Raw genomic sequence first — 15,328 nt, forward strand, 5'->3', positions numbered from 1 at the left:
ATTACAGTAATTTACATTAGAGAACTACTTCCAAGACACTGTGGGAAAACATCAGTAGTCTTGTTTTTTCGATACACTACCTTACACTGCTTTGATCATAGACAGAATATGCTGGACCACGAAAACTCTAAAGCAATCTGAAGAAATAACTTCTGCCTGCAAATCAAGCAAACCTGTCATAAAGTGAAAAAAACAGAAATACAAAAGGGTTCATAGCTCAACTATGAATATTTAATACATAAATCCAACAGCTCCATGTTCTTCTTGTGCTGGGGACTCAAGAACTGGTCAAAGTACTCCAAGTGAGGTCTCATGAGAGTGGAGTAAAGCAGCAGAATCACTTCCTCAGCCTGCTGGTCATACTTCTTTTGATGCAGCCCAAGATGCAAATGGCTTTCTGTGCTGCAACTGAATGCAGAGCAGACACAATTTTGTTAGGTATTTCAGCATCTCTTCTCTTTACTTCTTATGATGCAAGGAACTTACCTGCATGTGTTCTGTAATGTGCAATAAATCAATCTGCCACGGATCTCAGCAACCTTATAGCTATGATTCCAGTGATATCATGACCCCTGCTCTTGTTCATATCAAACGTGTAATCTTATTTCCTAACAGCTCCTTGAAATGGGTAAAAATCTGGGGAAAACCCCCACTTTTGGGACAACACTTCTATGTCCTCCTTATTCCTGACTGGACTCTATGTATCTGAGGAATCTTCTCACATGAGCAGCACATAAAAGCTATGTTAATAAGAGACTTAAAGAGTTTTTCTCAAAGCACTTGTTGGAAACCAGACCATTTGAAAATTATGGCAATTAATACATGTTTTTAGGCATTCCTTTGTATTAACAAATGCTGGCATTTTATGAATAAAACTGTGGACTTGTCTTTGAAAGATGATTATTTTAATTTGGAACCAGCTGAAGAGGAATCCAGTTTGGGCAAACTTGGTGCAGAATGTGCTTCACCTCTAAGCTAACAGCTGTGAGGAATACAAGACAGGAGAAAATGAACTGCTGAGAGGGAAACAAGGAGGTGTACTGCTTATGATCATCCTGTGACACATTTTCCCAGAAAAATGGTGAAAGCTCTCTTGGCAATAATAGACTTGGGTTTTTTAAGTCATGATAAAGAAAGGCAAATCAAGCTTGAAGTCAAAGAACCTTTATACCAACTTCCTGGGTCTCACCCGTATACCCTAGTGAGCACACAATGAAAAGCAGATCATTCTTCCAAGGGGGATTGCTGTGAGGACATTCTTCATAAACATTTTAGGTGGGACAGGCAGGGGAGAAGTGGAGGGGGTGTTGTGATCTACATCAGTGATCAGCTGGAATCCACAGAGCTCCACCTGGGGATGGATGAGGAGCTGACAGAGAACTTATGGGTCAGGGTTAAAGGGAAGATAGGGGTTAGTGATATTACAGTGGGAGTCTGCTACAGGCCTTGGCTGCAGTGGCCATGAAATGGTGGAATTCAGGATTCATAGGACAACAAGGAGGGTCCACAGCAAGCTCACTGCCCTGGAATTCAGGAGAGCGGATTTCAGCCTCTTCAGGGATCTGCTTGGTAGGTTATCATGACATAAAATCCTGGATGGGAGAGGAGCCCAGGAAAGCTGGTCAATATTCAAAGATTACCTCCTCCAACCCCAGGAGCAATGCATCCCAAGAAAGAGGAAGGCAGGCAAGAATGCCAGGAGACCTGCATGGACAAACAAAGAACTCCTGGACACTCTTAGATTAAAAAAGAAAGTCTTCAGAGGGTGGAAGTAGGAACAGGTAGCCTGGGAAAAATACAAAGAAGGTGTCTGAGAAGCCAGGGGTCAGTATAGGAAAGCTAAAGCCCAGATAGAGTTAAATCTGGCCAGGGACATCAGGGGTAATAAGAAAGGTTTCTACAGGTACATCAGTGATAAAATGCAGAACAGGGAAAATGTGAGCCCTCTGCAGAAGGAAGCAGAAGACCTTATCATGCAGGATATGCAGAAAGCAGAGGTGCTGAAAGATTTTTTGCCTCAGTCTTCACCGGTAAGGGCTCTCGCCACACTGTCCAAGTCACAGAAGTCAGAGACTGGAAAAAGGAAGATCTCCCCATTGTAGGAGAACAGGTTTGAGACCATCTAAAGAACCTGAAAGTGCACAAGTCCATGGGACCTGAGGAGATCCATCCGCAGCTCCTAAGGGAGCTGGCAGATGAATTTGCAACGCTGTTCTCCATCATATTTGAAAAGTCATGGCTGTCTGGTGAAGTTCCCACTGACTGGAAAAGGGGAAACATAACCCCTATTTAAAAACAGGAATTAAAGAAGACCCAGGGAACTACAGGCCAGTCAGTCTTACCTCTGTGCCCAGCAAGATCATGGAGCAGATCCTCCTGAAGGTTCTGCAAAGGCACATGGAAAATATGGAGGTGGTTGGTGGCAACCAACATGGCTTCACCAAGGGCAAGTCATGCCTGACAAATTCGGTGGCCTTTTATGATGGAGTCATAGAATCGGTGGACAAGGGAAGAGCAACTTACATCATCTACTTGGACTTGTGCAAAGCATTTTACACTGTCCTGCATGACATCCTGGTCTCTAAATTGAAAAGATACAGATTCAATGGATCAGCCACTTGATGGATAAGGAATTGGCTGGATGGTCACACTCAGAGAGTAGTGATGAATGGCTCATTGTATAGATGGAGACCAGCGAACAGTGGTGTTCCTCAGGGGTCAATACTGGGACCAGTGCTGTTTAACATCTTTGTCAGCAACACAGACAGTGGGATGAAGTGCACCCTCAGCAAGTTTGCTGATGACACCAAACTGTGTGATGTGATTGACATGCTGGAAAGAAGCGACGCCATCCAGAGGGACCTTGAGAGGCTTGAGAGGTGCGCCTATGCCAACCTTATGATGTTCAACCAGGCCAAGTGCAGGGTCCTTCACCTGTGTTGGGACAACCCCAGGCACAAATACAGGTTGGGCAGAGAATTTATCAAGAACAGCCTTAATGAGAAGGACCTGGGTGTGTTGGTCAATAAGAAGCTGGCAATGTGCACTTGCAGCCAAGAAAGCCAACCATGTCCTGGGCTGCATCAAAAGAAGCAGGACTGGCACGTCAAGGGAGGTGATTCTGCCCCTCTACTCCGCACTCATGAGACCCTACCTTGCAGTACTGTGTCCAGTTCTGGAACCCTCAACACAGGAAGGACATGGAGCTCTTGGAGTGAGTCCAGAGGAGGGCCATAAAGATTATGAGAGGGCTTGAGTACCTCTCATGAGAGAGTTGGGGCTGTTCAGCCTGGAGAAGAGGAGGCTCTGAGGAGAGCTCATAGCAGCCTTCCAGTACCTGAAGAGGGCCTACAGGAAAGCAGGGGAGGGACTTTTTACAAGAACAGTTGAAAAAAACAGGGGGGGGGAGGGGGGGGAAAGGCAAAGAAAATTCTACTTCAAATTATTGTCAGTCTTTGACATAATTAAAACAGGTACTGCATACTCAAATCATGGACCTACACCTGCTCCAAATAACAAAACTGTTATCCGAAGTCAACAGCTTACATTTAAAAGATATTTCAAATTTTAATTTCCTGATATTTGCACTGTAGTCTGAATTTTCTTATCTTGGACTTCATCAACCATCCACATTTGCAAGTGGAAGCAGGCTTATGGCCTCACACTTGAGCCGGTGTAGAACTGTTGCTTCCTCAGGACAGTCCTTGTAAATTCAGTAGGACTGCTTATGGTGCATAACAGTCGTCACATTCATTGTTTTCCAGCTTGAAGCCTAAATGAGGCAGGTGTATAATTAGAGAATTAACTAATTTGACTGAGCTCTTTAAAAAGTCATTTGAATATGTAGCTTGCAACTCTCCATCTAACATACGAACTTCCATTTTTAATACGGCTGGATGTGGTCATTCTGTCCTAAACTGGAAGAAACTTCAGTAGGGATAGATACTTATTAAGAAACGTCACTAAGGGAGACAATGAGGTTGTATTATTCTCTGTAATGTAATACGAAATAATCTGGAATGGTGTCATTCTAAGCAAATAATTCATTATCCTCACTTTATTTAGCTTGAAGAATATCTGAAAGCAGATGAGAGGTTCCTTATGCATACTTTTAGTTCTTTAGTTCAGAATACTATAAACTATTTTCAGAAAAAATAGTCTAGTGAAATAATTGAAAATCCTTGCACCAAACATAACATTTATTTTCATCTATTTTGACTTGTCAATAGAGTTTCAACACATGAGCATTTCCAAAAGAAGTTAATTCAGGTAGGTCAGGTTTTTTGTGTGTTTTTTTTTTTTAGGATATGGTATTCTAAAGTATAGCTGAAGCTTTGAAAAAAAAATTAAAAACAAAACAAAATACTTGTTAATGTTCACCTAGCTTTACAGTGCCAGTAAATTGATTTTTCCAAGATGGTCTCTTGGAAAGATTATATTAATGTGCTCTTGGTGGAGAAGAGACATTAAAAATGTTAAAGGAAGAGTAGTCATTAAGATTATAGTTGAGACATGATTAATTATCCCCTCTCTGTCACCCCAGCTTTTCAGATACCTTTCCCTTGGACCTTTTTATATACTTCTTTCCCCAACACTTTATAGTCAGATTCTCATTGGTGACATCAGTGATACTGAGGTCAGAAATTGGCTCCCTGCCTCTATTTTTCCTTTGCTTTCCCCCTAATTTCCTTCTCTTCAAAGACTCTTCGCTGCAGCTCCCAGTGCTGTGCAGGTATCCTTGACTACAGCTCACATTCCCCAATCTCCAGGACGCTGGAGCAGCTCCCTAGTATGATATAATCCAGATAAAAAGCAAATGGCCAATCAGTAAATGACAGACTTGTTGGCATGCAACAAAAGTGACTCAGCCACTATTCTGTCCCTTCTTTTCCATCTTAAATTTGGCCAAAAAGTAGTGGAGGGTGGTGGATCTAGAAGACAGTGGACTGTGAGTCATGGTGAGCTGCATCAATTAAAACTGAAAGATTACTACTGGCTGTACTCACAGTCTCACTCAATCAGCAATCCAGCTGCAATGCAAAACCAGCACAACCCAATGCTGCAGCAGATTTGTAATGTGCTTTTTGGAGATAGCAGAAAAAAAAAAATATAATGCAAAAATCTACAATTGGATGGACAGCATAATTTCTGTGGGATTGGAAAGAAAATGGCAAAGTATCTTAAGAAACCTTTAAAGATGCTAATTGCATGATACTGTAACATGAGGTTTGTACTCCACTGATAAATAATGCATTTGGAGTAGATTCTAGGTACAAATAAAATAGCTACACGCACAGTGATTTGCACATGTTTACAAAGACCTGCTTGTATTCGAAATCAAAGTACATCCTCCTGCAAACATGTCCACTCTATGAAGTTACTCAGCAAGTTGTTACAAGGATAAGTCACTGTTTATTTTCACTGTCTATTCTTGGAAACCTTGTTTTCAAAAGATTTTTTTGCTAAATGAAAACCAAATTTAAAACCACCAGTTTTTAAACCTGTCTGTCATAATTCTTGACAGTGGTTGTTTCACATAATGCCTTCAAAATATCCCTTTTCTTCCCATCAAGTAATTAATGCAATTTACTGAGCTGCAAGAGAAAATTCACCATGTTATCAGTCAGATCACTGAATACAGTTGACCTCTGTGTCCTGTTCATATTTCTGCCACTAGTTTATTCCTTCTTTCTGGGAAATTGCATGCTGCCTTCATACTTTCAAAGTGGGGACTGTTCTTGCACCTTGCAAGAATCCAGGTGCTTGGCCAAATTGCATTTGCAATACAAGAATATTATTCTCCACAGTATACTTGCAGATCTAAGGACACACTGAGGGGAAAAATTCACCACTGTGGCATGCTGAGCCAGAAGTTCTACCATTATGTGTCACCATGGCTCCATATGCCAGGAGTACATAATATGGCCTATGTTAGGGATCTGAAGAGGAGTAGAGTTTACTAACTCAGTATAGCATCCAGTGCAAATTAATGCTGCTTTGTTTAACCCAATGTACAAAAGAAATGAAACTAGTATTTCTCAGGAAGAGAAAACTGTGGTAGCTATGTGCAGCACAGTTTCAGAATGCTGTTGCAGTAATTAACTTATTGTTATTTGAGTTAAAAAAAGAAAAGAAAGAATTTCCAAAGAGGGACAAACCCAGATCAAGCATGTACTTCCAGAAACAAAGAACTTATTCCATCCATGATATTTCAAGGCACATCTGCACTAGCATATTTGGCAATTCTTGAAATAATGCTTTGTTTTCCCAAAGAGTCTCTGTCAAAACCTGGTCATTAGATGCAAAACCCAATATGGCTGCAGACCTCCATTTCTGACTCTTATATCTTTGGGTTGTATGGGTCCCTGGCAGGCCTTGTGGTAACTATCACAGTCCTTTTCACAACAAATTTTCTACACATCAGTGCCTGCTAACAGACAGAATGTTTCTTCAGTGAAATCACCCAACAATGTAAAAGAAACACTCCACCTACATGTCAAACAATCCTGCCTGGAAAATGGCACTTTTGTAATAACTGATACTTGAGATCTCTTCTGAAGGCTGACTTCCTTACTCCTTACTTCAGCAGAAACCAAGTACTTAAGGTACTTAGTCCTTAAATTAGTTACCATTGCTTCAACTGTCACAGAAAATAACAAAGTGTATGTGAGCCCAGGTAGCATGTTAGGAGGGTTATTTGTTTACAATCTCTACCCAGTCTACTTCATCCCTGAGATCATACTCTAATCAACTATAAATAGAAGTACTTCCCTATGAAGTTACTTATGCAGGATGTTACAAAACACCTATCAGATGACACAATGCACAGAAATCAGTTTTGAAACTATACACCAGCTACCAGCAAAAGCTGTAGCAGCCATGAGGAGACAAAAGAACTTTCTCAGTCAAATTGGCTTCCTACTAGCTGCCAGGAATCTCCATTTCACATTTCTAGGCCTGAGTTTCTTCCCGTCAATTAGTTTTAACTCTGCTTGTTTCTCTCTCTCTCTTATTCTTACCTCGTCTTGTGCTTCCTCTAATCCTCACTGCCTTTCCTCTGCCCCTCCCTCAAATAAACAAAAGTCCTATTTTCCTTCTAGACAGATCGTGCATACCAGCTGGGAACACAGAAGTAAACTAAAATGTTTTGTGTGCATCTGCACATTTAAAGGCAGATTTAAAACAAACAACCACCACCACCAACAACAAAACAAACAAAAGACAAAGAAAAGAGAACACTGGAATTAGATACAGAATGGCCAGTTTTTTTTCTTGGTGGGTGACAGGACAGGGAGAAGTAAATATAAATGGATATACTAACACTGTTGACAGTAGAGCTTCATCTCTAGATTTGGCAGAATGTTACAGTGCCTCACCCTGCAAATCGTATTCTCTGTGGGTGCTGACTATACATGGCAGAGAGACCTATTGTCTTCAGTGTATTTGCATTGTTCCTCAACAGTCCAGGGATTTTTGATAACAACTTTACTGTCAAGCTGACCATGGGCTTAAATGAGATCTTGCTGCTAATGATCTTACTCATGCTGATGGTCCAACCCCTTTCTCCCAAAATTCATCACTTGATGACAAACATAGGCCTGCTGTGCTAGCCAACCTGCCAGTAAACATGAATTGCTACTAGGCTGTCCAACCAGCCAATTGGTTTTCTAGTGGGCAATTTCCATTAACTTTTGAAATGGTTGCAGAATCTAATGTGCTGCTGATACACCTAGGGTTAACCTTCCAGTTTGTCTATGTAAGGATTTGTGCCACACCTTTGCTCTCAGAGGCTGTTTGGGAAAGCCCTTGGTGTAGTGGCTTCAGCAGGAGCCATGGTTGTGCATTCTTTATTTGGATTACTCTGAATTTAACTTTTTCCTAGGTTTTAAAATGCAGCCTGTTCAGAGTACTGCAAGTGAAAAGGACTAGCTTTTGACCCAGACAAAGTAGGCAGCAACTTAGAAAAGCAGACTCCTTGCTTTAACTGGGCTATGCCTGCCATAATCAGTTGCTTCAAGCAGCCTATACAACCTGAAGAGACAGTTTTACTTCCTATTTGCATAAACTTGGCTTCTGAGGATAAAGTACAAGGCAGATACAAGGCAGCAGCAAAGTAGCAAGTCCTCTACTTTTTCTGGCTGTCCCATGCAATGGTAGAAGTAGCAAGCTTAGTACCTTCTCAGCAGCTTAACATGCAGGACAGTAGCTGACTGTAGTGGGAGGGATGTGTGTGGGAAGAAGAGCTGAATAAGGGAGAGAAATACTTCTAATCCTAACTTAAAATCAATTTTTCCTGTTGCAAGAACCTTATCACTCCCTCCCAGACAAGACAAGGTTATGATAATAAATTCCAATTTATTAATTAACACTACCTTTCAGTGTTCTCTTAGAGCAGTAATTTTGCCTTTGAAGCTGGAATGTTTACCATTTTTCCTTTTTCAAGCTTTCAGCACATATATAAAGCTCTGTCCTACACCTTCCCAACAGGAAAGCTATTTAACTCCAAGGAAGTGAGATACCAGACTGGTTCTCAGAACAAGCTGCTCTTACACACCTTTATGAGTGCACTGCATCCTGTTCCCCATCCCTAGTCATCCATAAAGTCCCATGGCAAAAATGACCAGGTAATGGTTTTGGCTCAGAAGCAGTGTCATGTCCACACCTCAGCCACCACAGAACATGCTGGAACAGAACATTCAAGCCTTTGCCACTAGTTTATCTCCACAAGCATCTAAGAACCTAGCAGGCCTATTCCAGGGACGTGCTCTTTTCTCCTGGCCCTACATCAACGGTTGATAACGTGCCTGATGGGAGAGGAAGCCTAACCATGGTGTAATGCCCTATGAAAATATTTGATATGAATCTGTTAGAATTTGTATCAGAGCTCTAATAAGAGGAACACTATTTGAGCCTACTGGAACCTAGAAGAGCTTAGTAATTTCTCATAGGCAGTCTCCAGCAAAGCTGGGCAGAATAGTGTTCATTGCCAAGTCTCCACTATTTCACTGACAGCTAGTTATTTCCTGCATTTATACATAGGTTTCTGAAATTAATAAACACTAGATTTTCTGAGAAATGAAGACAATGTGTAGCTACTGCTGTTCCAGGAACTTTCTTTGCCCAAAGCTACCTGCCCTTAGCTATCTCAGCTAACAATCAAAATTTACCTGATTTATCTGAATTTCTAGTATTAGAGAGTGGTCATACGAATTGCTATCTCGGCACTGCAAGCAATGGCAATCGTAAACAGCAGTGGCAGAGAGCTGACATTTACTTCTTCCAGTAGCATAGCTGAATCTAGGGGTGTCCTGCACACAATCCTACGGCAAACAATTTATTTTGGCTTCAAGATCAATTGGCTAAAGCTAAAAAGAAGCAAACTATTCTTACACCCTAACCAGGGTGTGAATACTAAATTAGGATAAGTCTGCATATTGAAAAGGCCATTATATTCTAGCTGAAATCAAACTCCACACCTTTAACTGCACCTTTAATTACATACCTTATCAAGCAGCTATATTCCACGTTATTGTGTTTGATTTAGTGAGGAATACATATAAATATTTTTATTTTGTGTTTCTGAAGTCCAGCTTACCTGTAACTGTTAGCAACGAGCTTGTAAGGGAGCATGAACAGAAAAACCTTAAGGGTGTAATCTTGCCGTTATTCTCCAAGCTGAATGGCAGCAGAGATGTTCCAAGTTTCTGTGAGTATCTGGAAAATCTTACACATCCCACATCTTGCATTTGCCTTTGGCCTTTCTGATCAAATTGCGTAACTAAGCAGACAGCTGTCACTCACCTGGGGAAATCATGCCGTAGTATACATGACAAAAATGGCCTTGCACACTGAAAATACATGGAACAAGGTACTGAGACAATTCTCTCAAGTGACCATTCTCCTCCCTGTTTTACTGTAGTTTTTTTCCCTTTATCATCATTACCAGTGGGTTGATTTTTCAGAATATACATTTTTGAGATATGAAGGCTAACAAGATGATCTTGGACTTGTCTCAAAGGTTCCACCTTTAGGTAGAAGGGAATCTCACCATATTTTGCTACTTGATAGAGATAGGCTTTTGTTTGGTTGACTTAGAACATACTGGTAATTGTTAGAATTTTATTTTGTAGCTGCCATTGTGTTAGGGGGGAAAAAATAAAATGCCATGATTGAGAAATTGTAAATAATAATAAAAAAATTATGCTGATGTAACCTGTGTTTTGCTTGTAGATTCATAACTTCACAGTCTCAAACCTGAGCACACATAAAACAGGCAATACTACCCCAAAATAGTAGTGTGAAAATAGAAAAAAAAACATATCTACTTTTTCTCTTCAGAGAGTAAGAGTTATGTTTTTGTCTGTGTTTGGTTTTGGGTTTTTTTGTTGTTGCCATCTTTTGTGCTAAAGTTAAGTATGAGAGAAAATACATATTTAGGAAGGAGGTAACACACGTTAGCAGATGTTAGAAAATTTAGGCCAAATTCACCTTTCTTTTGAGTCCATGTTCTTAAGTATGCTTATATCTGGGCAAAACCAGTCTTTATTTCAAGAAGCAGAGACAGTACTTACAAGCAGTTATCAGATTTTGTATAAATGCTAAGCACTTATTTAAATGAGTATTTTTTAGGTAGCATAATTCCACCTTGTAATCACCACATTTAACATTGGCATAAGCAGCATTGATGAAGGAACAAATATGTTATAATAAACCATAACACAAGTGAAAAAATACTCAGTAAGTAGATATAGAAAGGAAGAATCTGTGAAGTGAAAAGTTAAATACTTGTGAACAAAAAGAGAGGAACACAACTCTCAGTGATTGGATTAGAGGAAACAAAAGTGCACGTAGAAGAAAAGAGCAAGCTATGGCAAATTCCACTAATCTGAAGATTCAGTGTTTGTGATTATGTCTTTGGGCCCATGATGCTTGATAGAATAGTCATAAGATTTCCCTGGTATGTAACTGACTTTTTCAGAACTGAAGTGCAAGACACACTTTCTAAGGGCTCCAGTGTTCACTGCCCAAACAGATGTCCTTTCTAAACCAGGTTCATACCGCAAACTCAAAACAGATTGAATAGCAAATGCCATTCTTTGAGTAGCAGCCTGGCTTAGATAGCGTATTATCAGAGGAAAACAACCTAGTCCTTTATACTTGTTTTTCACTTTGACTAAATGGAATCACCATAATCTGCATAATCATACTACAAATAATTTATTTTTCCCAGTCTAGTACATTCATAACCTGTGTATAGGATCAAAATTCTGTGCTCCTATCTTCCCTTATGTATTAATCCACTGCCCTGTAATCAGCACAGTTCTAATACTGGGAACACTAGAATAAAGTAAATCACCATAGATTTTACTTCCATTTCTTGCACTCAAAAGGCAAAGTTCAAGACTGTTTAAAGATGGGTAAATTCACATTTCCAGTAGCAGCACTATTAACTGCAAAAAGAGCGGGAAAGGGACTCTCCCAAGAACTACTGGCATCAGTTCAGAATTCTGGGTTTGTCCCACTCAGCACAAGTTGTTTGACCATTTCCAGCCGGCAGTTTAACAGGCCAAGAATAGCCAAAAGAAGGAAACAGATTATCTTACCAAAAGCATACAAAAAATTAACTGGCTGTCAGCACCCAAAAATTTATGCTTAATAACTGAATATACCTTACAGTGCTAGAGAAGTCAGAGTACTTGAAAAATTGCAGAGAAGCACAGAAGCAATTAAGATAAAATTAAATAAAATCCAGTGTAAAGTGATAACTTGTGCATAGATGCAAAACTGGCACCACCTGGTTAGGAAGGAAAATGGCAGCCTGAAAAAAAAAAACCCACACCAAAGAGTGAAAAAGTCAACACCACAGCATGCTTCTCCTCTCCTTTCAAACATGACATCAAACCAAACACCAGAATTTTGTGGACTACAAAATAATTAGGAACAAAACACATTATCACTGCAAGTCAACGCACTTTTCTCACACCCAGACTTAATTTTGGAATGCGTTGAAAAAGGCTGTTTGGACCAAGGAGATAATTATTCCCCCCTACTTAGCCTTGAGAAGATGTCAGCGGAATATTATTTTTTTGGCATCACACTCACAAACATACCTTGAGGTTTAGAGGAAATTAAGCTACTTTGAATGAGGTTCTACCTTTTAAACCTATGAAGACAACTAGATAAAAATACGTCTCCAAAAAAAAAAAAAAAAAAAAAAAGAATACGAAGGGGAAAGTGTGTGAGTACCAAGCACATTCATGAAAGTTACATTGGAACTGAAAGTTCCCTTTTAAATTAGAAAACAGTCACATCTTTCACAAGAGAAGGAAAAACTCTAATCAGTTCTAATAATTATCAGGCTGAGATGCACCACCATGTTAGTGAGGCACACTCATCATATTACACACTACAGAACAATAGATGAGCAGGTGAAGAGCATTCTTCTCTCTAGAGGTCATGCACTTCAGGAAAAGCACTGTTCCCAAAATAAAATGGATAGGGTATGAGAAGACTTTTGTGGGGAGTAACTAGCAACAAAGACACTTTCCAGAGTTTATCTCAATTATTTATTTCATCATCGTAGGGTTTCTTTCACTGCTGAACGCCACCACCAAAAAACAAGCCAAAAAAACCCCAAGCATGCATTGTCTATGTTAGTTACCCATGGCATTTCAAGGGTAGACATATGAACAACCTTGGTGTAAAATAAGACCTCTGCCTTACTGCAGCGAACTCACAGAGGCTGGTTTTCTTTCACCAACTGACAACCTTAAGAACTTACCTCACTGAACAGTTGATCTTACCTTCACCCCATTTTCACATTTGAAGGCTCTGATTAAAGTTCAAACAAGTATGCTTTCTCTCTTCATGTTCTGGGGCAAACACTACCCACCAAAGCAGCAGACATAAGCAAAAAATGTTATGTCTCTCTATGGCAGGTCTTAACTTTGCTCACTTATGAATTCCTTAGACACATAAAAAGTATTTTTGTTCAGTTTTGTTATTTATATGGAAACATGAGCATGAAGCCACCTTGATGGAATATTTTAGCTTAAAACCTGTTTTCGCTAGCCACCTCACCTAAGCACCTGGACTTTGCCAGCACTGGCACAGGCACTGAAAAACAGTCCTGTCATTTTTTGTTGCAGTGGCTGCAACCTCTGGTAGCCAATTGGTAGCAAACAGAAAAAATACCACCATTAACTGCTACAGCAGGGGTTTCAAGGTGGTAATGTTGACTCTGGTATCTGCAAATCTGTGATGGTAATGACCTTATTTTGGTGTAAGAGTGTCCCTGCAAGAGTTCCACTCATAAACTTATTTCCAAACAGTTTTAATTATACTGGTCTCATTCCTCACATAAACAAGCTTTACTTCCACACCATCATGTCTAGCTAGTCAAAACGGTACCTCATTGTGGTACTTACCTAGTTGAAAATGTTATGTGCAATTTTACTGTTGTCAGCAGCATCAATTCAGTTAAGGGCCCTCATCATTATTTTTCCTTTTGCCAAGCTAGACAAGCCAGTCAGGGGAAAGCTAATTTATCCTTTATTACGTGATTATTCATCACATTTACATATTCACTACGATGAAACTTCAGCCACCCAAGTCTCATATAGTGAGCCCTTACTGATCCTACCAATTTCAGTAAAGATTTTCATTTCAGTTGAACATGCCTGCCTTGATAAAAAACATGCTTTCCAACCCCTCAACACAAGTTACAATGACATTAAATGATACTTCATCAAAATACAAAGTGACTTCACATTGACATCAGCAACATACCCATTCAACTGGAGTTTTTCTTGCCCAAAAATGAAACTGATTGCTGCAGCCTTCCTAAATTACACGTAATCTTTAATGAAACATAGGTGCATTCACCCTATAGTCAAGTGAACATGTTTTTCTTTTGCCTGAAAGATTAATTTTATATTCCTTTTTTGTTCTCTGTATGATTTCTACCAAAAAGAAAGGCTTGACCTGGTTTAGCGTGGTTTGAGTGCTGCTGAGGCAAAAAAGCAGTTACAAATTATTTTCCCCTCTGTAATTTGTGTCTTTTTCCATCTGGTGAGAAGAAGGTAAAGGGCCCTCAGATTTACTCTGGAGAATGGAGGCAGGGGGAAAAAAAGAAAAAAAAAAGAAGAAAAAAAAAGAAAAAGAGGAAAAAGAAAAATAAGACTGCCTAATGAAAGTTACACTACATAGAGTATGAAGAAAAAGAAGGAAAAATAGGAAGAATCCCTTTACTGCTTATTTTCATTACTATTAGAATAATTTTCCAATAACGTTAACATTTTTATCTCTGAGACACGAAGTTGCAACTCATAGTTTAAGACATAGCTAAACCCAAAATTTTAAGTTACTCACAGATCAAAATATTTACATAATGATATTGTCTATTTTGTAGACACAGATTTTAAAGTTTCCATTTCTTTGATTTTGTTCCTAAGTAGGTATTTTTGGTGAACTAAAAATTCAGCCTTTTAATCTGTTTACTTATTGGATAGTGTTGTCCAGTTAACACTGATTTTACACTCTCATTAAGCACTTCGGTAGTCATTTTGCATAACAAGCAAGATGAAGCTAACGATTAAGTAGTAACACCTCGGAGAACTACAGAAACAGCAGTAATTAGCATTGTATAGGCAGAATTGTAACCTGGTGATTACTGCTGCAGATCAACCAATAAAAAAGCCCCAAGCTAAACATCACATAAACAACAGGTGTCACTTAAAGACCAACCACAAAGTGCATTTGGTGCACCCGACATTGCTTCAGGTCTTTTACTACACCTGGCCCCGGCAGAGGAACTTCATATTAAATGCTGTCACCTGAGCATCGGTAGTAGCTACCGATTTAAATACTTAAGTTTCTTTTAACATTTTTACTCCGTACTGCAAACTGAAATCCAGTCCACAGTAAGGGAGTTGAACTAGCTTCAGAAGAGCAAATACCGTACACAGGACAAGACGAAAAAATGTAATTAGAGGTAACACCACGTACAGTATTTTAGCTGTATTTAAAAAAAACCAACCAAACCCAAAATCAAACACAAACAAACAAAACAAACAACCAACGTCGACTCGACAACTGGTGTACAAGAAAACCCCTCAGACTGACGGGTCTGTTGCTTTAATGAAGTTCTTAGGCGTTTGTTACATAAACAGGTACAGCTTCTGCAAACAAGGTGAGAACTCTGCAGCGCCGGGGTGCAGCTCAGGTAAACGATCTGCAGGATAAAACCAAAGTAACAGCAGCAGCACGCGGAGCTGGACGGTGTACGTGGAAAGCGACTGTTACAAAGCCAGAAGGAGCGAGGGAAGCC

At 39.7% G+C, this 15,328-nt stretch overlaps 1 protein-coding gene across 1 annotated transcript in view; it reads right to left on the reverse strand.

Moving 5' to 3' along the window:
* LOC127395998 (elongin BC and Polycomb repressive complex 2-associated protein-like) overlaps positions 1 to 15,328 on the reverse strand; it is a 75,548-nt gene that overhangs the window by 58,566 nt on the left and 1,654 nt on the right. The gene's annotated exons all lie outside the window — the stretch shown is intronic.

This window comes from Apus apus, chromosome Z (assembly GCF_020740795.1).
Source record: "Apus apus isolate bApuApu2 chromosome Z, bApuApu2.pri.cur, whole genome shotgun sequence".
NCBI lineage: Eukaryota > Metazoa > Chordata > Aves > Apodiformes > Apodidae > Apus > Apus apus.